At 38.5% G+C, this 26,729-nt stretch overlaps 1 protein-coding gene across 3 annotated transcripts in view; it reads left to right on the top strand.

The window, feature by feature from the left end:
* Positions 1–26,729, top strand: part of RET (ret proto-oncogene) — a 262,367-nt gene that overhangs the window by 22,886 nt on the left and 212,752 nt on the right. For all 3 annotated transcript variants that reach the window (XM_060285978.1, XM_060285979.1, XM_060285974.1), the window contains exon 2: positions 11,349–11,420. The gene's annotated coding sequence lies outside the window, so the exon portion shown is untranslated. The remainder of the gene's footprint in view (positions 1–11,348; positions 11,421–26,729) is intronic.

Genomic DNA, 26,729 nt, shown 5'->3' with positions numbered 1-26,729 from the left:
GCAGATATATAGCAATGCAATTGTTTATTTACTTATTGAAGTATAGTTGATATACAGTATTGTGTTAATTTCTGCTGTATAGCAAAGTGATTTCAGTTATACATATATATACATTCTTTTTAATATTCTTTTCCATTATGGTTTACCACAGGATATTGAATATCGTTCCCTGTGCTATACAGTAGGACCTTGTTGTAGGACCCCCATTCTATATATAATAGTTTGCATCTGCTAATCCCAAACCTCCAGTCTATCCGTCCCCCACCCCCCTCCCCCTTGGCAACCGCAAATCTGTTCTCTATGTCTGTGAGTCTGTTTCTGTTTCATAGAAATGTTCATTTGTGTCATCTTTTAGATTCCACATATAAGTGATATCATATGGTATTTGTCTTTCTCTTTCTGACTTACTTCACTTAGTATGATAATTTCTAAATCCATCTATGTTGCTGTAAATGGCACACTTTTTTATGGCTGTGTAGTGTTCCAACAGTGCAATTGTTGTTTCTATATTGATCTTTTATCTAGCAAGTTTGCTAAAATTATTTATTCATTTAAAATTTTATCTGTGGATTCTTTTGGGTTTTCTGTGTATACCATTATAACATCTACAAATGAAAGCAGTTTTATTACTTTGTTTTCATATTTTAATTTGTTTGCTTGACAAAGGCCAAAGTTAATGAATATCAATAAACTCCTCTCAAGAAATACCTCGGATCACTGTCTTGTATCCCATTTTACTCTTACTCTTCTCTAATATTTTAGTTCCCACTTGTTTTGTAGAGCAAGAGTTTTAAAATTTTGATAAGGTCCAACTTACCAATTTTGATAAGGTCCAACTTACCAATTTTGTGTCAAGTCTAAGATCTCTTTGCCTGACTCTAGACCCCAGGGATTTTTCTCCTATATTTTTTGTTCTAAAATTTTATAGGTCTACCTTTTACATTTGAGTCTATGATCCATTTTGAGTTAATTTTTGTATAAGGCATGAGGTGTCGGTGGAGATTTATTTTTTACTAAGGATATCCAATTGCTCCAGCACCATCTGTTGAAAAAGCTATCCATCCTTCTTTTTTTAAAATTTTTTTAATCCTTCCTTCTTGAATTACTCTGGCACCTTTGTCAAAAATAAGTTGAGAATATTTATGTCAGTCTATTTCTGAGTTCTTGAATCTGTTCTATTGATTTATGTCTCTGTCCATCCACCAATACCACACAGCTTTGATTACTGCGTATATAGTAAGCCTTAATATTGGGTAGAGTACTTTATTTTAGTTAATATCAGGTGCTTTATTTTTATTCGTCAAGATTATTTTAGTTATTCTAGGCCCTGTGTTTTTCCATGTAAATTTTAGAATAAGCTTGCTTATGCCTACAAAAAACCTTCCTGAGAATTTGATAGGAATTGCATTAAACCTATAAATCAATTTGAGGAGAACTGACATCTTTATAACAGTGAGTATTTCAATCCATGAACACAGTATGTCTCTACATTTATTTAGGTGTTCTTTGATTTTTTCCATCAGTATTTTGTAATTTTTAGCACACAGACCCTGTACATGTTTTGTTAAGTTCTACACTTAAGTATTTAATTTTCTTCAGAGTGATTATAGTTGGTATTGCATTTTAAATTTCAGTTTTCACTTGTTCATTGTTAGTATATAGAAATACAGTTAATTTTTATGCATTGATCTTATTTCCTGAGACATTGTTGAACTCCTTTCTTATTTCTTTTTATTTTATGTGTAGGTTCCTTAGGATTTTCTATGTAAACAATCATGTCATCTGCAAATAGGGACAGTTTATTTCTTTCTTTCCAATTGGTATGCCTTTATTTCTTTTTCTTTCCTCATTGCAACAGCTAGAACTTCCAGCGTTATGTTAAATAAGAGTGGTGAGAGTGGACATATTAAGGGAAATAATCCCGTCTTTCATCATTAAGTGTGATCTTAGTTGTATGTGATAAAGATGCTCTTTATCAAGTTAAAGTATTGATAATTCCCCTCTATTCCTAACATGATGAGAGTTTCTGGGGTTTTGTTTTTATCAAAAATGGGTGTTGGGTTTTGTCAATGCTTTTCCTGCATCACCTGATATGATCACATGATTTTTCTTCCTTAGTCTGTTGGTATAATTGATGACATTGCATACTTGGAATAAATCCTACTTGCTAATGTTGTTGGAATTGGTTTTCTAACAGTTAGTTGAGGAAATTTGTGTCTAAGTTGATGAATGATATTGGTCTGCAGTTTTCTTTTTGTATACTCGTTTTATCTGGTTTTATGTGATAATACCAACCTCATAAAATGAGAAGTGTTTCTTCTTCTATTTTGGGGGAAGATAATGTATAAAATTGGTGTCATTCCTATTTTAAATATTTGGGAAAATTCTCCAGTGAGATTATCAGGGCCTGGAGATTTCTTCTTCAGAAGATTTAAAATTACAGATTTAAAGTTCAATTTTGTTAATGATTATAGGATTATAAAATTATGCATTTCATCTTTGTTGAGTTTTGGTAATTTTACTTTTCATTCATTTGAGAAATGAGACTCCACCTCCATTTTAATATAAGCATTTATTGCTATAAGTTTCCCTTTAGCACTGCTTTAGGTGCATCCCACATATTTTGATATGTGGTATTTTCAATTCATACAGTTCTATGTATTTTTGTAATTTTACTTTGAGACTTCTTTGACCTATTTCTTCTAAATTGTTGAATATATGAGCATAAAGTTGGTCATAGTATTCTTGTAATATACTTTTTTTTTTTTTTTTTTTTTGTGGTACACGGGCCTCTCACTGTTGTGGCCTCTCCCGTTGCGGAGCACAGGCTCCAGACGTGCAGGCTCAGCGGCCATGGCTCACGGGCCTAGCCGCTCCACGGCATGTGGGATCTTCCTGGACCTGGGCACGAACCCGAGTCCCCTGCATCGGCAGGTGGACTCTCAACCACTGCGCCACCAGGGAAGGCCTTGTAATTTCCTTTTAATGGCTGCAGGATCTTTTATGAGTTCCCTGTTTCATTTCTGATATTGGTGATTTGTGTATTCTCTCTTTTTATCTGTGTAAGTCTTGCTAGAGGTTTATCAATTATATTGATGTTTTTTGAAGTATCAGATTTTCATTTTATTAATTTCTCTACTGCTTTTCTCTGTTCAATTTTGTTGATTTCTGCTCTTTATTATTTCTTTGCTTTGCTTTGGGTTTATCTTGCTCTTCCTTTTCTAGTTTCTTAGATTATTGATTTTGAGACCATTTTGCTATTAGTTTCCCTTTCAGACTGCTTTAGCTGCAACTCACATTTTTGATATATTGTATTTTTACTTTCATTCACTTCTTGGTATTTTAAAAATTTTCCTTTGGGACTTCAACTTTGACCACATGTTATTTAGAATTGGGTTACTTGCATGTGTTTAGAGATTTCCTTGTTGTCTTTATGTTATTGATTTCTAGTTTGATTATATTATGGTCAGAGAAAAACATCTGTACAATATCTATTATTGTAGATTTGTTGTGGTATGTTTTGTGGCCCTGGATATGGTATGTTTTGGTGACTACTCAATGGACACTTGAAAACAAGGTATATTCTGCTGTTGTTGGGTGGAGTGTTCTATTGCTATCAGTCAGATCTTGTTAGTTGACTGTGTTCTTCAGATCTATATCCTTGCCAATTTTCTGTCTAGTAGTTCTAACAGTTGCTGAGAGGGAGGTATTGAAATCCTCAACTATAATTGTTGATTTTCTATTCTTCCTTTCAACTCTATCAGTTTTTTTTTAACATTATCAGTTTTTGCTTCATGTATTTCGAGGCACTGTTTTTGGTGCATATACACTTAGAATTTTTATGACTTCCTGGTGGATTGATTCTTTTATCATTATGTAATGTTACTTTTTGTTTCTAGTAATTACCTTTGCTCTGAAGTTTACGTAAGTGGATAATTATAGCCATTCCTGCTTTTTAAAAACTAATGTTCATAGGATAAATAATTTTTTAATTTAATTTTATTTATTTTTGGCGGCATTGGGTCTTCGTTGCTGCGTGCAAGTTTTCTCTAGTTGAGGCAAGTGGGGGCTACTCTTTGTTGTGGCACATGGGCTTTTCATTGCGGTGGCCTCTCTTGTTGCAGAGCATGGGCTCTAGGCACGCAGGCTTCCATAATTGTGGCATGCGGGCTCAGTAGTTGTGGCTTGCAGGCTTTAGAGCGCAGGCTCAGTAGTTGTGATGCACGGGTTTAGTTGCTCCAAGGCATGTGGGATCTTCCTGGACCAGGGCTTGAACCCGTGTCCCCTGAATTGGCAGGTGGATTCTTAACCACTGTGCCACCAGGGAAGCCCTAAATTTTTTTTCTATCATTTTACTTTTAACCTACCTATGTCATTGAATTTGAAGTGAGGTTTCTGTTTTGTTTTGTTTTGGTAAATAGTAGGTAGTTGAACTATGGGTTTTTACGTGCTTAATCTACTCCTTCTATCTGTCTCTGTGTTTATATATTTAGACCATTTACATTTAAAGTAATCATTGATATGTTAGAGCTTAAGCTTGCCATTTTATTATTTGTTTTCTGTTTGTTTCCTCTGGTTCTCATTCCTGTTTCTCTTTTATTGTCTTCCTGTTGGTTACTTCCATAATTTTTAGTATTTCATTTTTATTTGTTTATAGTGCTTTTGAATTATTTCTTTGTATAATTTTGTATAATGTAGTTTTCATTTTGGTTGTTCTACATATTACAATATACATGTGTGACTTAGTACAGTATCAATGTACTAAGTACTAGTAAATGTACTAGTACTGAGTACTGGAAACCTTTTTTCCATTCAGGTCCATTTACCTTCCTTAATTTTATATACTGTACTCTTCAGCATCAGGTAATGCTATAATTTTTATTTCAATCTTTAAATATGCTTTATAAAACTCATGAGAAAAAGGATAGTCTATTTTTGTATATTTCTGATTATTCTGTTTTTCTTTCTTCCTTTCTGATGTTCCATGATTCCTTCTTTCTTAATTTCTTTCCTGTTTGAAGATCATCCTTTAGCCAATTTTTAAGGATATATCTGGAGGTGACAAATTATTTGTTTTCCTTTATCTGAGAATGTCTTTCTTTCCCCTTAATTTTTTAAATAGATCTTTATTTGAATATAATTGCTTCACAATACTGTGTTAGTTTCTGTGGTACAAGAAAGTGAATCAGCCATATACATACATATATCCCTATATCCCCTCCCTCTTGAGCCTCCCTCCCACCCTCCCTATCCCATACCTCTAGGTCGTCACAAACACTGAGCTGATCTCCCTGTGCTATGCTGCTGCTTCCCACTAGCTATCTATTTTACATTTGGTAGTGTATATATGTCAGTGCTACTCTCACTTCGCCCCACCTTCCCCCTCCCCCTAGCATGTGCTCAAGGCCATTCTCTATGTCTACGTCTTTATTCCTGTCCAGCCACTAGGTTTGTCAGTAGCATTTTTTTTTTTGAGATTCCATAAATATGCATTAGCATACAGTATTTGTTTTTCTCCTTCTGACTTCCTTCACTCTGTAATGACACTCTGGGTCCATCTGCCTCACTACAAATAACTCAATTTCATTTCTTTTTATGGCCCAATAATATTCCATTGTGTATGTGTACCACATCTTCTTTAACCCTTCATCAGTTGATGGACATTGAAGTTGCTTCCATGTCTTGGCTATTGTAAATAATGCTGCAGTGACCACTGGGGTGCGTGAATCTTTTCGAATTATGGTTTTGTCCAGATATATGCCCAGAAGTGGGATTGCTGGATCATGTGGTAGTTCTATTTTTAGTTTTTTAAGGAACCTCCATACTGTTCTCCATAGTGGTTGTACTAATTTACCTTCCCACCAACAGTGTAGGACCAACTTTTCTCCACACCCTCTCTAACATTTGTTATTTGTAGAGTTTTTAATTATGGCCATTCTGACCGGTGTGAGGTGGTACCTTATTGTAGTTTTGATTTGCATTTCTCTAATAATTAGCAATGTTGATCCTCTTTTCATGTGCTCTTTGGATATCTGTGTGAAGAAGACTGATTCTTATTTAAATTTTCTATTTTAGCAGACGATCACCTTGTTTAGGTTAGTAAAAGGTCCTAGCTTACTTTTGTGGGCTGTGGTTCCAATGGCAATTTAATTTTCAGGCAATTTGTGGTGTTATTTTTATTTTCTTGGTTTTACTCATGCTGCCAGGCTCCCATTGGTCCCTGCTCTTGATACCCGGAGGGCTGAGGGGTTTCTCTAGGCTCGTCAGCCTGTTGTCACTCAGTGGGGGAAGGGAGTCTCAGGCCCACAAGGGCAAAGAGGTCTTCCTGTCTGGGCCCCTGTTGTGGCAGGATCTCTCCTTCTTGTGGGGGACAGAGAGTGCCTCCCAGGTTAAGTGTTTGTTGTGGTGGGATTCCCTCTGCCAGTGCCCTCTCCCTACCCTGCTATATCTGGTTAGGGAGGCAAATCTCAGGCCTGCAGAGAAGGTGAGCACTTCTCCTGGCCATTTATTGATAGTGGACTCCCAATCTGTACCACCTTGCAGGTGGTACTGAGCTTTTCATAGGGAATGTCTAGGGAGAGCCCTCTTGTCTAATGGTATGAATCCCTGTGACATACGTGGAAACTCATATGGTTCTTGGTGGTGTTACACCAGCAGAAACACTGCCAGAGTGGACTGAAGAGTATAGAGAGAACACAAAATGAAATGAATACAAAACAGAAGGCTGTGGGACCCCCAAAATTCTACAGGCAAGAAATGGCAGCCCATAACACTACTCATGTGCTACCCTTTAAGGAAAAAGGATGACTCTGTGGGCAGAGCCACTAGCTCAAAGGGCTAAGCCTTGAGCCACAGAGGATTAGTTCCAGACCTTGAAACAAAAAGAGTCTACATGGTGGGGGACAGCCAAGAGGCCTTCCCTGTTACCTTCAGTGTGTCCTGGATGCCCTCCCTGTCTCAGAACCCCTGCAACCATCCCCTCAGAGGGCAGAGAGCATCTACCTCACAGGCTCTCTACCACCCCCCCTCACAGTTCCTCTGTGTTCAGGGCCCTCTTGGCTTCCCTTCTGTCTCCTAAGCCCACCTTCCCTGGCACCCAGGCTCCTGCCTATGCTCCTCAGGTGTTATCTGTTCCATCAGAGCTTCTTGCTGGATGGGTGTGGGGAGGACACTGTGTCTTAGTAGGGAGGAGACTCTGTCCTCTGGGACCTTGCCTGAGGCCTTCTTATACCACATGTACTAATTTTTCCTTTCCATGGCAAGTTGATTGGATTAACAGTGACTACTGTTTCTGGATCCTGTTAAACAAGGTACCCCAAGGTCTTCATGACCTATTCTAGATGGGTTGTCCATTTGCCAGGCCCCTATTAGGAATCCTTTGTTGTTTGAAGTCATGCTTGCTTTTTATAGATCCGTAAAACACCATGGGGAAAACTGCCCATTAGTGTCTCAAATAAGGTAAAAAGGAGGCTACAATTGGATGTTGCCTTAGTAACACAATAAAGGAATACAAACATTTGTCTCCCATGGGATGCTCACTTGGCTATTCCTATAGGGGCTCACTATAAGTTGAGAGCAAACCTGGTATTTTAGCTACTCATTTCTGTGTGACAACCACTCCATGTATAGTTTCTTATAAGTGAAGTAGAGAATCTGTTATGCTGTTCACACTATGAAGATGAATCACCTCCTCGCCTGTTTCTAGCTGTTTATGCTAACAGGGTGTGTGTTCCTCCATGTTACAGAAGGGCTAACTTCTTTTGCCTTGACCTTGGAAAGTGTACAGTTCCAGGAGGAATATGTGTATGTTGGAGAGGAGAGGGAATGAATGATATATTTAAAATTTATAAAGGCATTTATTTAAGATAATTTCTCCCTTTATCCCCATCACAGTCTCTACCTATTTAAGTGAAACAGGACTGAATTTGAAATTCATGGACCCTAAGAAGGGGACTAGGGTGTGGATCTATTTCATCTTAGTTTGGAGAGATGTGGGCATGGCAGACAGTTGATGAGTATGTTCTTAGCTAGAATAAAGAAAAAATCTGGGCTTTCCTGATGGCTCAGTGGTTGAGAGTCTGCCTGCCAAAGCAGGGGACATGGGTTCGAGCCCTGGTCTGGGAAGATCCCACATGCCGTGGAGCAACTGGGCCCGTGAGCCATAACTACTGAGCCTGCGCGTCTGGAACCTGTGCTCCGCAACAAGAGGGGAAGCGATAGTGAGAGGCCCGCGCACTGTGATGAAGAGTGGCCCCTGCTCGCCACAACTAGAGAAGGCCCTCGCACAGCAACGAAGACCCAACACAGCCAAAAATAAAAATAAATAAATAAAAAGAAATATAGTAAGCCCATTACATGTTAACACAGATAGCATATTAAAAAAAAAAAACTTTAAGAAAAAAATCCCCTTGTAATGTGTATTTCATTTGTCTCTCTTATGAGCCAGCATTTGGTGGAAGTTTAGGGTTAGGGTTCAGGACTGCTCAGAAGCAGTGATAGCTCACAGGAAAAAAACCCCGTGGGGACTTTCCTCGTGGTCCAGTGGCTAAGACTCCAAGCTCCTAATGCAGGGGGCCTGGGTTCAATCTCTGGTCAGGGAACTAGATCCCACGTGCCGCAACTGAGAGTTTGCATGCCAACTGAAGATCCTGTGTGCCACAGTGAAGATCCCACACGTGGCCACGAAGATCCCGTGTGCCACAACTAAGACCTGGCCCAGCCAAATAAATAAATATTTTTAAAAAGGGAAAAAGCTCCATGTTTCATGTGGTCTTGGCCACCTATGTTTGCCAGGAATAAAGTGAGAGGACAGAACTGCTAGATCACCCAGCAAGAGACCCAGTGAGAGCTGGAAGCCCAGCCTGTCACAGCAGCTAGAGGGCAAGTTCCTTCAATCATCTGCTTCCCAACATCCAAGCAACCCCCTCCCATAACTCCTTCTATAAACACATAAATCCATTTTCTCATCAGGGTGATGACTCTCCTTGAAATGGGGCTTCTCCACGAAGTGGGCATCAGAAACGCTGGCTCAGGACCTGCGGTGCCGAATGCTCACTCTGCGTCTGGGGTGGAGATAACTCCTAGAACTCTTTGGGAATCAGGATCATTTATAGTTCTGGGGGCTGGGGGTGCTTTTTAGGTCAAGGAAGGCATCAGTCTGTGTCTTGGAACGTTCTGTCTCTTTTCTCCTTCTTTCTGTAATAAAGTGAGGAGAAACCTTTAAATGCTGACCTTGGAAAAGGAAATGAATTTCCCCTCATTTCTTGGAAAAGGAACAGAACTAGGCCTGGCAGAAGCTCAAGTTGTTACAAGCAGACCCTGAGGCCAGGTCTGCCGCCCCGCACCCCATCCATCCCCGTAAAGTAAGGAGCCCTGCTTGCCTCTTTGAACTAGGAAAGTGGCTTTGGCTGAGCAGGGAGGATGTTCTTGGGCAGAGAAGAGAAGATAGCAGAAGGTGGCAACGTTTTTCCTTCAGCGGTGGGTGCTGGCTCAACCACAACAGAAGGCAAATCCAAGGTGTGTGCATCACAGTCTGAGGCCTCGGGCGCTGGCTAGGGGCTTTTAGAGATGCCCTGGGCAGGGCAGAAAGGAGCTTGGGCCAGGGGATCTGAGCCCCTGTTGTGGCCCTCCCTTCCCCTCACTGCCTTTCTGCAGGGGCCACTTCTGCTGAGCACTGAGAAGAGGGTCGCTCTGGAGCACTGGCTCCAGAGGCAGGCTCTGCTCTGCCTCCTTTGGTGACACCTTTCACAGGGACACAGGGCAGGACCCCACTTGGCTCCCTGTTGTGGACCACAGTGGCCTGGGTCACCCTGAGCTGTGCTGTCAGGAATAAAGACACGGAGCATTTCAGCTTACAAAGGCGATGTTCGTGGTGCTCTGAAAGGAGAAGGGCTTCACCAACTCACAGAAGATCAAGCAAAGCAATACTAGAGCCCAGTAGCTACGTGAACACAAGGATCCACCTTTGAAAGCCAGACAGAGGGGATGACAGCTGGATTATGAAGACTGCTGTAATGATGGAATATGAAAGTCACAAGTTGAATAAAAAGGCACAACTAGAGGAAAGGCTTATGCATACCTTGTGCGTGGTGTCTGTGTGTCTGTGTGTGTGGTAGGAAGAAAGGAGATGAGGTAGGAAGCAGGAAGATTGACAGGTTAAACTCGTGCTTCTTTTTTATTGACCTCTGTGAATTAGCTTGGCCATACATATGTAGACTCTTATGCGTGTGTGTACATACGTGTGCCTGTTTTAGGTCAGGGAGCGAGGGGTAAAAGAAAGTGGAACCAGATAGACTGGAGTTCCACCTGTCAGCTAGGTGACCTCTGGGCCTTTGCACATGATATTCTTTCTGCCTGGGAGACTCCCGCCCTGCTCCTGGCCTGCTAACTCCTATCCACAATTCACTTCTCAGTTTGCAGTTTGGAAGGCTTCTCCCACACCTACTCCCACCTCCGGGTTAAGACAGGTACTCCTCTGCTGCCATGCATCCTGGCCTTTCCCCAGGTGTCACGCTGCACACGCTATCCTGTGATCTCTCTCTCACACACACACCTTTTGATGAAACAAAATGTGAATATACATATAAAAGGAACTTATATGATGCAATTATATTGTTTACATAATAATAATACAGTGAACATCTGTGTACTTGCACCTGGTTTAAGAGTAGGATATTTTCAGTCGCTTGGAATATACCCTCCCCCTTCCTTTCTCACTCCCCTGCCAGAGACAACCACTCTTCTGACTTTGGTGATAAACAGCCTTGCTCTTCTTTATTAGTATATATAATGAACTTTATATTATTGCAATTTTATTGCATGCATTCTTGTTTGTTTTTTTTTTGTTTTTTTTTGTTTGCGGTACGCGGGCCTCTCACTGCTGTGGCCTCTCCCGTTGCAGAGCACAGGCCCTGGATGCACAGGCTCGGCGGCCATGGCTCACAGGCCCAGCCGCTCTGCGGCATGTGGGATCTTCCCGGACCGGGGCACGAACCCGCGTCCCCTGCATCGGCAGGCGGACTCTCAACCACTGCGCCACCAGGGAAGCCCCATGCATTCTTTTGTGATGCTCACTCTCCATGAAATTTTTGGAATTTAGCTATGTTAATGCATGTAGCTATCTACAATTCGTTCATTTTCACTGTTATGCAATTTTATTCCATCATATGTATATACTGTAATCTATTTATTTTCTTCTGTGCTAATGTGCATATGGGTTGTTTTCACTTTTTTCCTGTTGTTCACCGTGCTCCCAGGAAGTGTATGAGATGCACGGGCAAGAATTTCTCTAGGGTGTGTGTGTGTTATTTGCAGGAAATATTTATTTATATTTGTATATATATTTACAGGAGAGAAAGTGCTGGGTTGCAGGGTGTGCACAGTTCACCTCTTCTAGGAAATGCCAAGTTGTTCCACCAGTGGTGAGTCAGAGTTCCCGTTGATCAAGTTCCCATTGATCAACATTACAAACACTGTATTGCCAAACTTTTAAATGTTTGTCGATCTGGATGTAAAATAGTATCCAATTGTGGTTTTGATTTGCATTTCTTTCATCAGTAACATGGTGGAGCATCTTTTCATATTTTAGTGTCCATTCAGGCTTTCTCTTTTATGACTTCATAAAAGTCCTCTCAAGTCTTTTGCACATTTTCCCATCGAGTATTCTTTTCTTATTGACTTTTGTGATGGAGCCGCTCGTACCAGGCTCATGAGAACTGACTGTGCCCATCTCTTCCCTCTGCACTCAGAGACCTCATGTTGGTGGCTTGAAATCGGCTATGTGGGAGTATTTATATCATGGAAGTCAGCAAATGCTACAAATCAGAACCTTTTTTGGTTTGGAGAGTCTGTCGTTAGACATTTTCTAGCACATCACTGCTTATAGGAATTTTTTATGTTTCCAGGCTCTGGTCATTTGTTAATTACATGTGCTACAAATATTTTATACCATATCGTGGTTTTTAAAAATATTCCATTTAAGGTACCCTGATTAACAGAAGTTCTTCATTTCAATGTGGTTATATCTTTAAAAATTTCCCTATATGTGTAGTATGTTTTGTGTCTTATTTAAGAAATCATTCCTACTCTGACGATATTAAGAGATTCTCTCATATTTTCTTTTGAAAGTTTTGGAATTTTGCATTTTACATTTGAGTCTATAACACACCTGAAATTGATTTGTGTGGGTTGTGGTATAGGGGTCCAATTTCTTTTTTTTTTTTGACATAGACCATTTTCAAAATCTTCACTGAATTTGCTACAACACTGCCTCTGCTCCATGCCTTGGCTTTTCTTGGCCCGGAGGCATGTGGGATCCCAGCTCCCCAACCAGGGATCAAACCCGCACCCCACCATTGGAAGGCAAAATCCCAACCACTGGACTACCAGGAAGTCCCGGAGAGTCTGAGTTCTTAACCAAGACAATAGTAAGCTATGTTCAGACATCACCTGCACTATTTACAGCCCTGTGATATATGTGAGAGTTGGCTTCAAACATCCAAACAGTCCAGAACCCCTGAGCTGGCATGATTCAGTTGGTTTTAGGATTAACACAGAGGAATTTATCTGCAACCCACCATCCATCTCTGTATGTCCTTCACCTAGCCTAGTGTCACCATCCAACGCTTTGTCCTACTTGCTTTATCTCTTTCTCTCCCTGTCTTTCTCTCTCTCCATGTATATACGTTTGCTATACCCTTTGAGAATAAGTTTCAGTTTTCACAACCATGCCTAAGTATTTCAACCTGTCTCCTAAAACAAGGACATTCTTTTATATAACCATAATACGATTATCTAATTTAACATTGATTTTTTTCTTTTACATTTTTGAACAGTAGAATGTGTTTTATTTAAGTTTGATGTTCTTTCATGATAAATTCAGGTTATGCATATTTGGCAGAAACATTGCAGGAATGATGTTGTATCTTTCTTAGGGCATTCATCATGATGCTGGTTTGTCCTATTACTTGTGATATTAATCTTGGGTCAATATCAAGCTAGTGTCTGACATATTTTTCCATTGTAAGGATATCTTTTTTCACCTTTAAAACTGATATGTAATTTGTATAAATAATCTATTCATCAATTAACTTCTGTCTAATGGTTTAGCATCCCTTGATGGTTTTTTGCCTGAATCAGTTATTGCAATGGTGGCTGCAAAATGGTGGTTTCTAACTCTAGATCATTCCTCGTAAAGAAGGGTGTTCATTAATTCGTTTTATAACTTACACTAATAGTATGAAACCACGTATTCTATTTTTTTTTTTTTTTTTTGGTACGCGGGCCTCTCACTGCTGTGGCCTCTCCTGCTGTGGAGCACAGGGTCCGGACGTGCAGGCTCAGTGGCCATGGCTCACGGGCCCAGCCGCTCCGCGGCACGTGGGATCTTCCCGGACCGGGGCACGAACCCGCGTTCCCTGTATTGGCAGGCGGACTCTCAACCACTGCGCCACCAGGGAAACCCCATGTATTCTATTTTTATTTGCTGTCTTATAATGTATTACTGTCATTTTTCATTTTCATGCTCAGATTATCTCAGATTTTGCCAGTGGGAGCCTCTTCACTCTTGACACTGTGTCCTTTGTCATGCCTAATGAGTTTTCAAGCACTTTCTTACTTTCTGGCGCAAGAAAATGTGCCACAAAGTACTTTTCCTGCCTCAGTCTTGGATTTAGCCATTTTGGCCAGGATTTGTTTGTTTGATTTTTTTGGAGAGGGGATGAGGGTAGAAGGGAGAACTTTGACTATCAATTTAATTTTAAGTTTTCTGTGTTTACCCATTCACATTCTTCTTATGAACTTTTGGCTTTCTCTATTTTTATAGGATTTTATTCATTTCATTTAGGGTTTCCAATTTTTTCACATGTAATAAAATACTCCTCTGTTATTTAAAAAAATATCCACTGTATTTGTAGTGAGGTGGATGGACCTAGAGTCTGTCATACAGAGTGAAGTAAGTCAGAAAGAGAAAGACAAATACTGTATGCCAACACATATATATGGAATAAAGAAAAAAATAGTTCTGAAGAACCTCGGGGCAGGACAGAAATAAAGACGCAGATGTAGAGAATGGACTTGAGGACACGGGGAGGGGGAAGGGTAAACTGGGACGAAGCGAAAGAGTGGCATGGACTTATATATACTACCAAATGTAAAATAGATAGCTAGTGGGAAGTAGCTGCATAGCACAGGGAGATCAGCTTGGTGCTTTGTGACCATCTAGGGGGGTGGGGTAGAGAGGGTGGGAGGGAGACGCAAGAGGGAGGAGATACGGGGATATATGTATATGTATAGCTGATTCCCTTTGTTATAAAGCAGAAACTAACACACCATTGTAAAGCAATTATACTCCAATAAAGATGTTAGAAATACATATCCACTGTGTTTGCAGTTATTACCCTTTTTGATCTGTATTTTCTCTCATGTTTGCTTTTATACTTGTCTTTTTTCATTGAGGAGTATTGTGAGATGTGTGTCTATCTTATTAACTTTTACAATGACTTCAGTTTTGCTTTTGTTAATCTTCTCCATTGTTTTATTTGCTTGATCTCTGCCCTGATAGTTATCATTACCTTCTATCTTGTTTCTTTCTTCTTTTGTTGTTTTTATAAATGTATTGGCTGCGTTTGGTCTTCGTTGCTGTGTGTGGGCTTTCTCTAGTTGCGGCAAGCGGGGGCTACTCTTTGTTGCAGTGTGCGGGATTCTCATTACGGTGGCTTCTCTTTGTGTGGAGCACAGGCTCTAGGCACGTGGGCTCAGTGGTTGTGGCACACGGGCTTAGTTGCTCCGCGACATGTGGGATCTTCCCAGACCAGGGTTTGAACCCGTGTCTCCTGCATTGGCAGGCGGATTCTTAACCACTGTGCCACCAGGAAAGACCCTATCTTGTTTCTTTCTTTGGCTTTACTTTGTTGCTCTTTTTCCAGCTTTTTAAATTGAATGCTTGGCTTGTTTGTTCTTAATCTTACTTTCTCACAAATGCATTTAAAGCTATAACTTTCCCTCTGAATATGGCTTTTTGACAAATTGTGTTTTTATCTTTTAGTTTTAAGTATTCCTCAATATCTTTTTTAACCCAAGGGCTATATTTATTTCCCAAAATTGTGGGATTAAAAAAAACTCTCTTATGCTGTTTTTGTTGTTGTTGTTGTTGTTGTTTTGCGGTACATGGGCCTCTCACTGTTGTGGCCTCTCCCGCTGCGGAGCACAGGCTCCGGACACGCAGGCTCAGCGGCCACGGCTCACGGGCCCAGCCGCTCCACGGCATGCCGGATCCTCCCAGACCGGGGCACGAACCCGCGTCCCCCGCACCGGCAGGCGGACTCTCAACCACCGCGCCACCAGGGAAGCCCTCTTATGCTGTTTTTAATTGTATTGTATTATACTTAGGAAACATGTTCTCTGTGAAATTCATCCCTTGAAATTTATTAGGGCTTCCTTTATGTCCTAGTGCATGGTCAAGTTCTGTGCATGTTCCATGTGTGCTCTAATTCAATGTGTATCAAATATCCGTTGGGTTTAGAGTTCTTTATATATCTATTTAGTATAGTGTTCAGGTCTTGGTATGGGTGCTTCTTTTCTTTGTCTGCTTGATCTATCAGTTTTGGAAATGGTATGTTAAAATATTGTTTCATCTATATAAGCTGCAATTTTGTCCACTGTGGCTTTATATATGTTGATACTATAATGGTAGTTACACATATTTTCATAAGTGTGATATGTATATTTTATTTTTTGTTTCAGTAGTTTACAGTATCCTCAGTTTTCCCTAACATTTTATCCTGAATTGTATTTTGTGAGATACCATATTTCTTTGTTTCTAACTCAAGCATTTTCCCACATTTTAACATCTCTAAGTTGAGTTTCTTCTTACACTTGCTGTCAGGGAGGCAGCAGATGTGACCTAGTTGTCATTGCCTGTATTTATGTGCACATAATGATAGCTGTTCTTTTTGTCATTACTTCAATTGAATTATGTGCATCATTGGTACTATATGTGTTGCATTTGGAACTGAAATGAAACGTTATATGCACAAAGGCATGGAAATAGAGCATATTAGAGCTCTTAATATTAAATACATTTAATATTAAGAAAATAAATATTTTTCATTGGAAAAATGAATTCTAAATTATTATACAAAGCAATAATCAAATGCTTCATGGAACCCAAGAATTGAAGATACAAGTAGATGGAGGTATGTTTCTTTTATTACTAAGATTCATACAGAAGGGCTCCCTATCACACCAAGTGCTCCAATCAGAGGGAAGCTACTTCGTCAAATTCCTTGGAATGGATGAAGAAAATTAAAAACAAGTGGTTAGTATGGCCTATTGATATGTCATGCACGACTAGAGTCATGGTGTCAAATATCAATTTGTCAGAAACTTCCTGCTGACTTGATCTGAAGCTATTTAACTTCCAGTAACACATGTTTCAGTTGGGAGAAAAACATGAAGCTATGAATTACATCAAATAAGAAATGCTAATAAAACCCTGATGCTTTTGTGGAGCCACTGCTAACGTTGCTTTATTATGAGCACAGGTTATAACAAGTAATGCATCACTATGTTGCTATGAATAACTACCAAAATGAAAAGTTGCCACCATATTTAATTTTAAACTACAGAGCAATAACTAAGAGTGAGATATTTCTCCAAATATGGTACTGTGCTGGCACTGAAAAGAAAAGTAGGACATTAGGTAAACTGAGAGCAGACTAACTTAAAGAATATGAATAGGTGTCCAGGCAACCTAAGCAACTAACCAAATACATCTGTTTTGATGTATCTGATCGGCTAAAGAATAAACTCATTAAAAAGTGAATTGAGTTGGTTGTTATTTCCATGAGGCAAGACCAGAGTATGACCCCTTGATGATTCCATCAACAAGCCATTTAAGAACTATTTGAAGAAGGAAAATGATTTCTGTTTGTTGTCTGAAAACCTTCCACTGGCAAGTTCTGGTAAGATTGTAAAAGCACTAGCATCAACTTACAGATTGGTGTCAGGGTCTCAGAAGAAAAGAGAGAATAGTGCCAAAGAGAAGAGCGGAGCACTCTTAAACAATGCTTTATCACAAAATCTATTATTATCCTGGAGGACATTTTAGTGTACTTAAAAACTTGGGTAACTGAGTGAAACATTAATTCAGAAGAGTTATACTCTGATGTGAAGAAGTTTAAATTTTTCCTTTTTATGTATTAACAAGGGTGATATATGATAAAAATCTACATCTAAGTAGGTATGAAAGAGTTATTTTAGGGGCTGGTCCACCTGCTGATGCAGGGGACACGGGTTCGTGCCCCGGTCCGGGAAGATCCCACATGCCGCGGAGTGGCTGGGCCCGTGAGCCATGGCCGCTGAGCCTGCGCTTCTAGAGCCTGTGCTCCGCAACGGGAGAGGCCACAACAGTGAGAGGCCCACGTACCGCAAAAAAAAAAAAAAAAAAAAAAAATTAAAGAGTTATTTTAATGCATATAAAATAAAAATCTAAGTGATAAGAAAGCATTGTGTCATGATTTAATCAGTAGGGATTTTTTTCTTTCTTAATTATACATAAAATAATATAACTGATGAAACCTCAGATACAATGCAGTATAGGTATTACAATTATTCCACAAGCTTTTTGTTTGTTTACATTTCCATGGAATGGCTATTTGCACCTTTTATTTTCAACTCTTCTGTGTCTCTTTGTTTTAAAAGTTTCTTCTGGAGACCACATATTGTTGGATACTGTTTTCTTGCTGTTGTTTTACCCTCAGCCTTTTAACTGTTGGATATAATCCTTTTATATTTTTGTAATTATTGTGATTATTTCTGAGTACTTATTTCATATTTCCATTTACTGTCTTCCATTGAATATGTTGTTTTCTTTCGTTGATTTAAAAGTTACAACTGTTATTTTTACTCATACGGCAATTGCCTTAAAATCCAAATACGTGTTTATTTACCTCTTTTATTTTCCTAAGCATATTAATATGTACATCTTTCCCCTAACGATGTAAGTACATTAGATGTTCACAACACTTTCAATCTCTTCCTGATCCCCCAATCCCTGTCATCTTGATATTGTTTAGAATCTTAATTCTTTTTTTTTTTAGTAAATTTATTTATTTGATTTATTTATTTTTGGCTGTGTTGGGACTTCGTTGCTGTGTGCAGGCTTTCTCTAGTTGCGGCAAGCAGGGGCTACTCTTTGTTGCGGTGCGTGGGCTCTAGGCATCGTGGCACGCAGGCTCTAGAGCGCAGGCTCAGTAGTTGTGGCGCACGGGCTTAGTTGCTCCGTGGCATGTGGGATCTTCCTGGACCAGGGCTTGAACCCGTGTCCCCTGCATTGGCAGGTAGATTCTTTTATTTTTTTAATTTAATTTTATTTATTTTTTTATACAGCAGGGTCTTATTAGTCATCCATTTTATACACATCAGTGTATACATTGTCAATCCCAATCTCCCAATTCATCACACCACCACCCCCACCCCCCACCGCTTTCCCCCCTTGGTGTCCATACGTTTTTTCTCTACATGTGTGTCTCAATTTCTGCCCCGCAAACCGGTACATCTGTACCATTTTTCTAGGTTCCACATATATGCGTTAATATACAATGTTTGTTTTTCTCTTTCTGAGTTACTTCACTCTGTATGATAGTCTCTAGATCCATCCACATCTCTACAAATGACTCAATTTTGTTCCTTTTTATGGCTGAATAATATTCCATTGTATATATGTACCACTTCTTTATCCATTCATCTGTCGATGGGCATTTAGGTTGCTTCCACAACCTGGCTATTGTAAATAGTGGTGCAATGAACATTGGGGTGCATGTGTCTTTTTGAATTATGGTTTTCTCTGGGTATATGCCCAGTAGTGGGATTGCTGGGTCATATGGTAATTCTATGTTTAGTTTTTTAAGGAACCTCCATATTGTTCTCCATAGTGGCTGTATCAATTTACATTCCCACCAACAGTGCAAGAGGGTTCCCTTTTCTCCACACTCTCTCCATATTTGTTGTTGTAGATTTTCTGATGATGCCCATTCTAACTGGTGTGAGGTGATACCACATTGTAGTTCTGATTTGCATTTTCTAATAATTAGTGATGTTGAGCAGCTTTTCATGTGCTTCTTGGCCATCTGGATGTCTTCTTTGGAGAAATGTCTACTTAGGTCTTTTGCCCATTTTTGGATTGGGTTGTTTGTTTTTTTAAATATTGAGCTGCATGAGCTGTTTATATATTTTGGAGATTAATCTTTTGTCCACTGATTCGTTTGCAAATATTTTCTCCCATTCTGAGGGTTGTCTTTTCGTCTTGTTTGTAGTTTCCTTTGCTTTGCAAAAGCTTTTAAGTTTCATTAGGTCCCATTTGTTTATTTTTGTTTTTATTTCCATTACTCTAGGAGGTGGATCAAAAAAGATCTTGCTGTGATTTATGTCAAAGAGTGTTCTTCCTATGTTTTCCTCTAAGAGTTTCACAGTGTCTGGTCTTACATTTAGGTCTCTAATCCATTTTGAGTTTATTTTTGTGTATGGTGTTAGGGAGTGTTCTAATTTCATTCTTTTCCATGTAACTGTCCAGTTTTCCCAGCACCACTTATTGAAGAGACTGTCTTTTGTCCATTGTATATCCTTGCCTCCTTTGTCATAGATTAGTTGACCATAGGTGCGTGGGTTTATCTCTCGGCTTTCTATCCTGTTCCATTGATCTATATTTCTGTTTTTGTGCCAGGACCATATTGTCTTGATTACTGTAGCTTTGAAGTATAGTCTGAAGTCAGGGAGTCTGATTCCTCCAGCGCCGTTTTTTCCCCTCAAGACTCCTTTGGCTATTCGGAGTCTTCTGTGTCTCCATACAAATTTTAAGACTTTTTGTTCTAGTTCTGTAAAAAATGCCATTGGTAATTTGATAGGGATTGCATTGACTCTGTAGATTGCTTTAGGTAGTATAGTCATTTTCACAATATTGATTCTTCCAATCCAAGAACATGGTGTAACTCTCCATCTGTTTCCTTCATCTTTAATTTCTTTCAGCAGTGTCTTATAGTTTTTGCATACAGGTCTTTTGTCTCCCTAGGTAGGTTTATTCCTAAGTATTTTATACTTTTTGTTGCAAAGGTAAATGGGAGTGTTTCCTTAATTTCTCTTTCAGATTTTTCATCATCAGTGTATAGGAATGCAAGAGGTTTCTGTGCATTAATTTTGTATCCTGCAACTTTATCAAATTCACTGATTAGCTCTAGTAGTTTTCTGGTGGCACCTTTAGGATTCTCTATGTATAGTATCATATCATCTGCAAACAGTGACAGTTTTACTTCTTCTTTTCCAGTTCGGATTCTTTTATTTCTTTTTCTTCTCTGATTGCCGTGGCTAGGACTTCCAAAACTATGTTGAATAATAGTGGTGAGAGTGGACATCCTTGTCTTGTTCCTGATCTTAGAGGTACTGCTTTCAGTTTTTCACCATTGAGAATGATGTTGTATATGGCCTTTATTATGTTGCGGTAGGTTCCCTGTATGCCCACTTTCTGGAGAGTTTTTTCATAAATGGGTGTTGAATTTTGTCAAAAGCTTTTTCTGTATCTGTTGAGATGATCATATGGATTTATTCTTCAATTTGTTAATATGGTGTATCACATTGATTGATTTGTGCATATTGAAGAATCCTTGCGTCCTGGGATAAATCCCACTTGATCATGGTGTATGATCCTTTTAATGTGTTGTTGGATTCTGTTTGCTAGTATTTTGTTGAGGATTTTTGCATCTATATTCACCAGTGATATTGGTCTGTAATTTTCTTTTTTTGTAGTATCTTTTTCTGGTTTTGGTATCAGGGTGATGGTGGCCTTATAGAATGAGTTTGGAAGTGTTCCTCCCTCTGCTATATTTTGGAAGATTTGAGAAGGATAGGTGTTAGCTCTTCTCTAAATGTTTGATAGAATTCGCCGATGAAGCCATCTGGTCCTGGACTTTTGTTTGTTGGAAGATTTTTAATCACAGTTTCAATTTCATTACTTGTGATGGGTCTCTTCATATTTTCTATTTCTTCCTGGGTCAGTCTTGGAAGGTTATACGTTTCTAAGAATTTTTCCATTTCTTCCAGGTTGTCCATTTTATTGGCATAGAGTTGCTTGTAGTAGTCTCTTAGGATGCTTTGTATTTCTGCGGTGTCTGTTGTAACTTCTCCTTTTTCATTTCTAATTCTATTGATTTGAGTCCTCTCCCTCTTTTTCTTGATGAGTCTGACTAATGGTTTATCAATTTTGTTTATCTTCTCAAAGAACCAGCTTTTAGTTTTATTGATCTTTGCTATTGTTTTCTTTGTTTCTATTACATTTATTTCTGCTCTGATTTTTATGATTTATTTCCTTCTGCTAACTTTGGGTTTTGTTTGTTCTTCTTTCTCTAGTTCCTTTAGGTGTAACGTTAGATTGTTTATTTGAGATTTTTCTTGTTTCATGAGGTAGGCTTGTATTGCTATAAACTTCCCTCTTAGAACTGCTTTTGTTGCATCCCATAGGTTTTGGATCGTCATGTCTTCATTGTCATTTGTCTCTAGGTATTTTTTGATTTCCTCTTTGATTTCTTCAGTGATCTCTTGGTTATTTAGTAACGTATTGTTAAGCTTCCATGTGTTTGTATTTTTTCCATTTTTTTCCCTGTAACAGATTTCTAATCTCATAGCATTGTGGTCTGAAAAGATGCTTGTTATGATTTCAAGTTTCTTAAATTTACTGAGGCTTGATTTGTGACCCAAGATGTGATCTATCCTGGAGAATGTTCTGTGTGTACTAGAAAAGAAAGTGTAATCTGCTGTTTTTGGATAGAGTGTCCTATAAATATCCATTAAATCTATCTGGTCTATTGTGTCATTTAAAGTTTATGTTTCCTTATTAATTTTCTGTTTGGATGATCTGTCCATTGGTGTTAGTGAGTCGTTAAAGTCCCCCACTATTATTGTGTTACTCTCGATTTCCTCTTTTAGAGCTGTTAGCAGTTGCTTTAGGTATTGAGGTGCTCCTATGTTGGGAGCTTTTATGTTTATAATTGTTATATCTTCCTCTTGGATTGATCCCTTCATCATTATATAGTGTCCTTCCTTGTCTCTTGTAACATTCTTTATTTTAAAGTCTATTTTATCTGATATGAGTATTGCTACTGCATCTCTCTTTTGATTTCCGTTTGCATGGAATATCTTTTTCCATTCCCTCACTTTCAGTCTGTATGGGTCCCTAGGTCTGAAGTGGGTCTCTTGTAGACAGCATATATATGGGTCTTGTTTTTGTAGCCATTCAGCGAGCCTGTGTCTTTTGGTTGGAGCATTTAATCCATTCACATTTAAGGTAATTGTCAATATGTATGTGCCTATTACCATTTTCTTAATTTTTTTTTTTTTGTAGGTCCTTTTCTTCTCTTGTGTTTCCCACTTAGAGAAGTTCCTTTAGCATTTGTTGTAGAGCCGGTTTGTGCTGCTGAATTCTCTTAGCTTTTGCTTGTTGGTAAAGCTTTTGATTTCTCCATCGAATCCGAATGAGATCCTTGCCGGATAGAGTAATCTTGCTTGTCGGTTCTTCCCTTTCATCACTTTAAATATGTCATGCCACTCCCTTCTGGCTTGTAGAGTTTCTGCTGAGAAATAAGCTGTTAACCTTATGGGAGTTCCCTTGTATGTTATTTGTCGTTTTTCCCTTGCTGCTTTCAATAATTTTTCTTTGTCTTTAATTTTTGCCAATTTGCTTACTATGTGTCTCAGCGTGTTTCTCCTTGGGTTTATCCTGTATGAGACTCTCTGTGCTTCCTGGACTTGGGTGGCTGTTTTCTTTCCCATTTTCAGGAAGTTTTCTACTATAATCTCTTTAAATATTTTCTTGGGTCCTTACTCTCTCTCTTCTCCTCCTGGGACCCCCATAATGTAAATGTTGTTGCGTTTAATGTTGTCCCAGAGGTCTCTTAGGCTGTCTTCATTTCTTTTCATTCTTTTTTCTTTAGTCTGTTCCACAGCAGTGAATTCCACCATTCTGTCTTCCAGGTCACGTATCCATTCTTCTGCCTCAGTTATTCTGCAACTGATTCCTTCTAGTGTATTTTTCATTTCAGTTATTGTATTGTTCATCTCTGTTTCTTTGTTCTTTAATTCTTCTAGGTGTTTTTTCTTTAATTCTTCTAGGTCTTTGTTAAACAATTACTGCATCTTCTCGATCTTTGCCTCCATTCTTTTTCTGAGGTCCTGGATCATCTTCACTATCATTATTCTGAATTCTTTTTCTGGAAGGTTGCCTATCTCTACTTCATTTAGTTGTTTTTCTGGGGTTTTATCTTGTTCCTTCATCTGGTACATAGCCCTCTGCCTTTTGATCCTGTCTATCTTTCTGTGAATGTGGTTTTTGTTCCACGGCTGCAGGACTGTAGTTCTTCTTGCTTCTGCTGTCTGCCCTCTGGTGGATGAGTCTAACTCCAGGTGGATTCTTAACTACTGTGCCACCTGGGAAGCCCTTTTTAAAAAAATTTATTTTATTTTTTCTGATTCTGTGGATGAAACTTATTTATTTATTTATTTTCAGAGAAGAGACTATTTATTTAGAATGAGAACAAATCACAACAAATTATAAATTTTAAAAAGATGACAAATGTTATAAGCTCACAAAATCCAGAAAAATAGCACTACAATCAATTTTAGAACATTTCATCACCCTGGAAAAACTCTCATACCCATTAGCAATTATTCCCCTTTTTACCTCCCCTTCCCTACAGCCCTAGGCAACCACTAATATACTTTGTCTCTATAGAGCTGCCTATTCTGGACATTTTAAGTAAATGGAATCATACACCTTGTGTAGAATCTTAATTTTTAATTGCCATAATTATGTTCTTTTCTTTTCTTTGTTTTTATATTTCTTTTCTCCTTACCTCTTCCCTCTCTTCCTTCCATCTTTCCTTTCTTCTTGCATTAATTTTCCCCTATTTTCCTTTCTTTCTTTTTTTCATCCCTCATTTCTTTCTAAAACAAAGACAGTATTTGCTGATGTATTTCAGGACCCTATTGCCCACATCTTCTATATCATACTTCTGAATTTGTTTCTCTCCTTATTTCTTTGTTTCTGTAGAACTCTTCTCATTATGGGTTTTTGTGAGTCTTTGAGTGACAAGCCTGAGGCCCTATATATGCCTGAGTATATTTTTAATATTCTCTTAGGTTTTTGTGGAAAATTGGCTGGAGATTAAAATTCTAGTTTCAAAGTTCTTTTTCTTCAATACTTTTAAAATATTTTTCAATTGCTCTATTGCTTCCAGTGTTGCTTTTAAAAAGTTTGAGGCCAATGTGATTCTTACTCCTGTGTAAGGTTTTCTGTAAGCTTTTAGAATTTTCTCTTTGTCTCTTGTTTTCTTAAGTTTCACTGTGATGAGACTGGGTGTGTCTTTATCTTGTCTGTTTAGCACTTTATGAGCCCCTTCAATTCGAAGTCTTTATTTCTGGGAAATTTATCTTTGCCTTTATTCAAATCTGTCTCTCTCTCTCTTTTCCATTTGTGTGTGTATGTGTAGGATACCATTACCTCCTTCCCTTCTGGATGTTGGCACTTCCACATCTATCCTCCATGTCTTTTAGCTTGCTTTTATAGTTTTAAACACTTTATTCTTTTCTGCCTTCTGAAATGTTCTCAACTTTTTCTTTCAATCCCCTGACCTGCTCCTTAGCTCTCTCCAGCATGCTTAAGGCCCAGGCTGATAAATATTTAGGTAGTTTCCAAACAATGTTTACTATGAAAAAATAGTGCTGCAGTGAATACCCCACACCATTTCTCATATGTGAAAGGATGTCTATAGGATAAATCCCCCCCGCCTAAATTGGAAATGCTGAGTCAAGGGCCATCTGATTTTGTGATTTCTGATAGTTAAATTGCTCTCCATAGGAGTGGACCAATTTATACTCCAGCCAGCAATGTGTAAGAGCCCCAGCCTCAGACAGAACATCTCAGATTTTAAAAAGATTTTGCCAATCTGATAGGTGAAAAATAGTTTTTAGTGTAACTTTAATTTGCATTTCTCTCAATATGAGTAAGGTTAAGCATCTTTCCAGAATTCTTTGTATTTTTTAATGGACTTTCTATCCAATGCCTTTATACATTTAAAATTGAATTATTGGTCTTATTCATGATAATTCTTTGGAACTCTTTGTATATTAGGGAGATTAGCTCTCTGTCTGATATGAGATACAGTGTTTCCTCCAGATTATCATTTGTTTTTTGATATATAAACACTATATTGCTTATAGTGTTTTCTTTGTTTTGTTTTGTTTTGTTTTTACGATACAAAATTTTTAAAATTCTCTTATAGACACATTTATCAATCTTTTCTTTCACGGACTTTAGATTTTGAGTTATGGTAAGAAAGGCTTTCCCTCCTTCAAAGTTTTAAAAAGAATCTTCCAAAAATGCTTTCTTCTAGAACTTTTTGTTCAGTTTTTAATATTGTAATCTTTAATCTATTTGGAATTTATCTTGGCTTCATGGGGCAAGTACAGATATACTAATTTTATTTCAAAATGAGTATGAAGATGTCATGAAATTATTTATCAAAAAATTCATCTTCCTCCATTATTTGAGATTCCACCTATATTGGACACTAATTTGCTCTACCTGAATCCATTACTAGATTTTAAAATCTATTCCATTGGTCCATCTGACTATCCATGAAATCAATACCATACTGTTTTAGTTACTGAGGCTTTATAAAAATTTTAATAACTAGTAGGACTCTTACTCCATCATTACTTTTCTTCCTCATAGTTTTACTAGACAGTCTTTGTTTTTTTTTACTTTCCAATGTATACTTAAGGACCAGTTTGTCTAGCTAAAAAAAAAGTCCATTGATATTTTCATTGAATTCACATTAAATTTATGAAGTAAGTCAGGGAGAATTCTCCTTTTTATATTATTGTCTCTTCATCTCCACTTCCATTTGCTCAAGAATTCATTTTTGTTTCTCCACTGGTATTTTTAATATTTTAAGGTTTCTTTCATTTTAAATTTAACATATAGGTCTTGCATATTTCTTGAGTTTACTCCTAGGTATTTTGAGTTAATAATGCTGTATCGAAATTGAAGTCTTTTCTTAATTGATATTTTCTTTTTCTTTATTGAAATACATTTCACGTGCCATAAAATTCACTTAAAGTGGTTTTTAGCATAGTCACAGAGTTGGGCAACACCACTACAAACTAATTTTAGAACATCTTTTTTTTAAAATTTATTTTATTATTTGTTTTTTTTTATTTATTTTTCACTGTGTTGGGTCTTCATTGCTGCATGCAGGCTTTCTCTAGTTGCAGTGAGTGGGGCCTACTCTTTGTTGCAGTGTGCGGGCTTCTCATTGTGGTGGCTTCTCTTGTTGTGGAACACAGGCTCTAGGTGCGCCAGCTTCAGTTGTGGCACGTGGGCTCAGTAGTTGTGGCTTGCGGGCTCTAGAGCGCAGGCTCAGTAATTGTGGCACATGGGCTTAGTTGTTCCATGGCATGGGGGAATCTTCCCAGACCAGGGCTCAAACCCATGTCCCCTGCATTGGCAGGCGGATTCTTAACCACTGTGCCACAAGGGAAGCCCCTTAGAACATTTTTGACCCAAAAAAGAAACCAGGTTCACATTAGCAGTCACTCCAATTCCTGTTCCTCCCCCTGCCCCAACCTGCTCCAGCCCCAAGCAACCACTAATCTACTTTCTGTCACTATTTGCCTATTCTGGACAG

This window comes from Globicephala melas, chromosome 16 (assembly GCF_963455315.2).
Source record: "Globicephala melas chromosome 16, mGloMel1.2, whole genome shotgun sequence".
Lineage (NCBI taxonomy): Eukaryota > Metazoa > Chordata > Mammalia > Artiodactyla > Delphinidae > Globicephala > Globicephala melas.
This window is presented reverse-complemented; position numbering and strand designations above follow the sequence as displayed.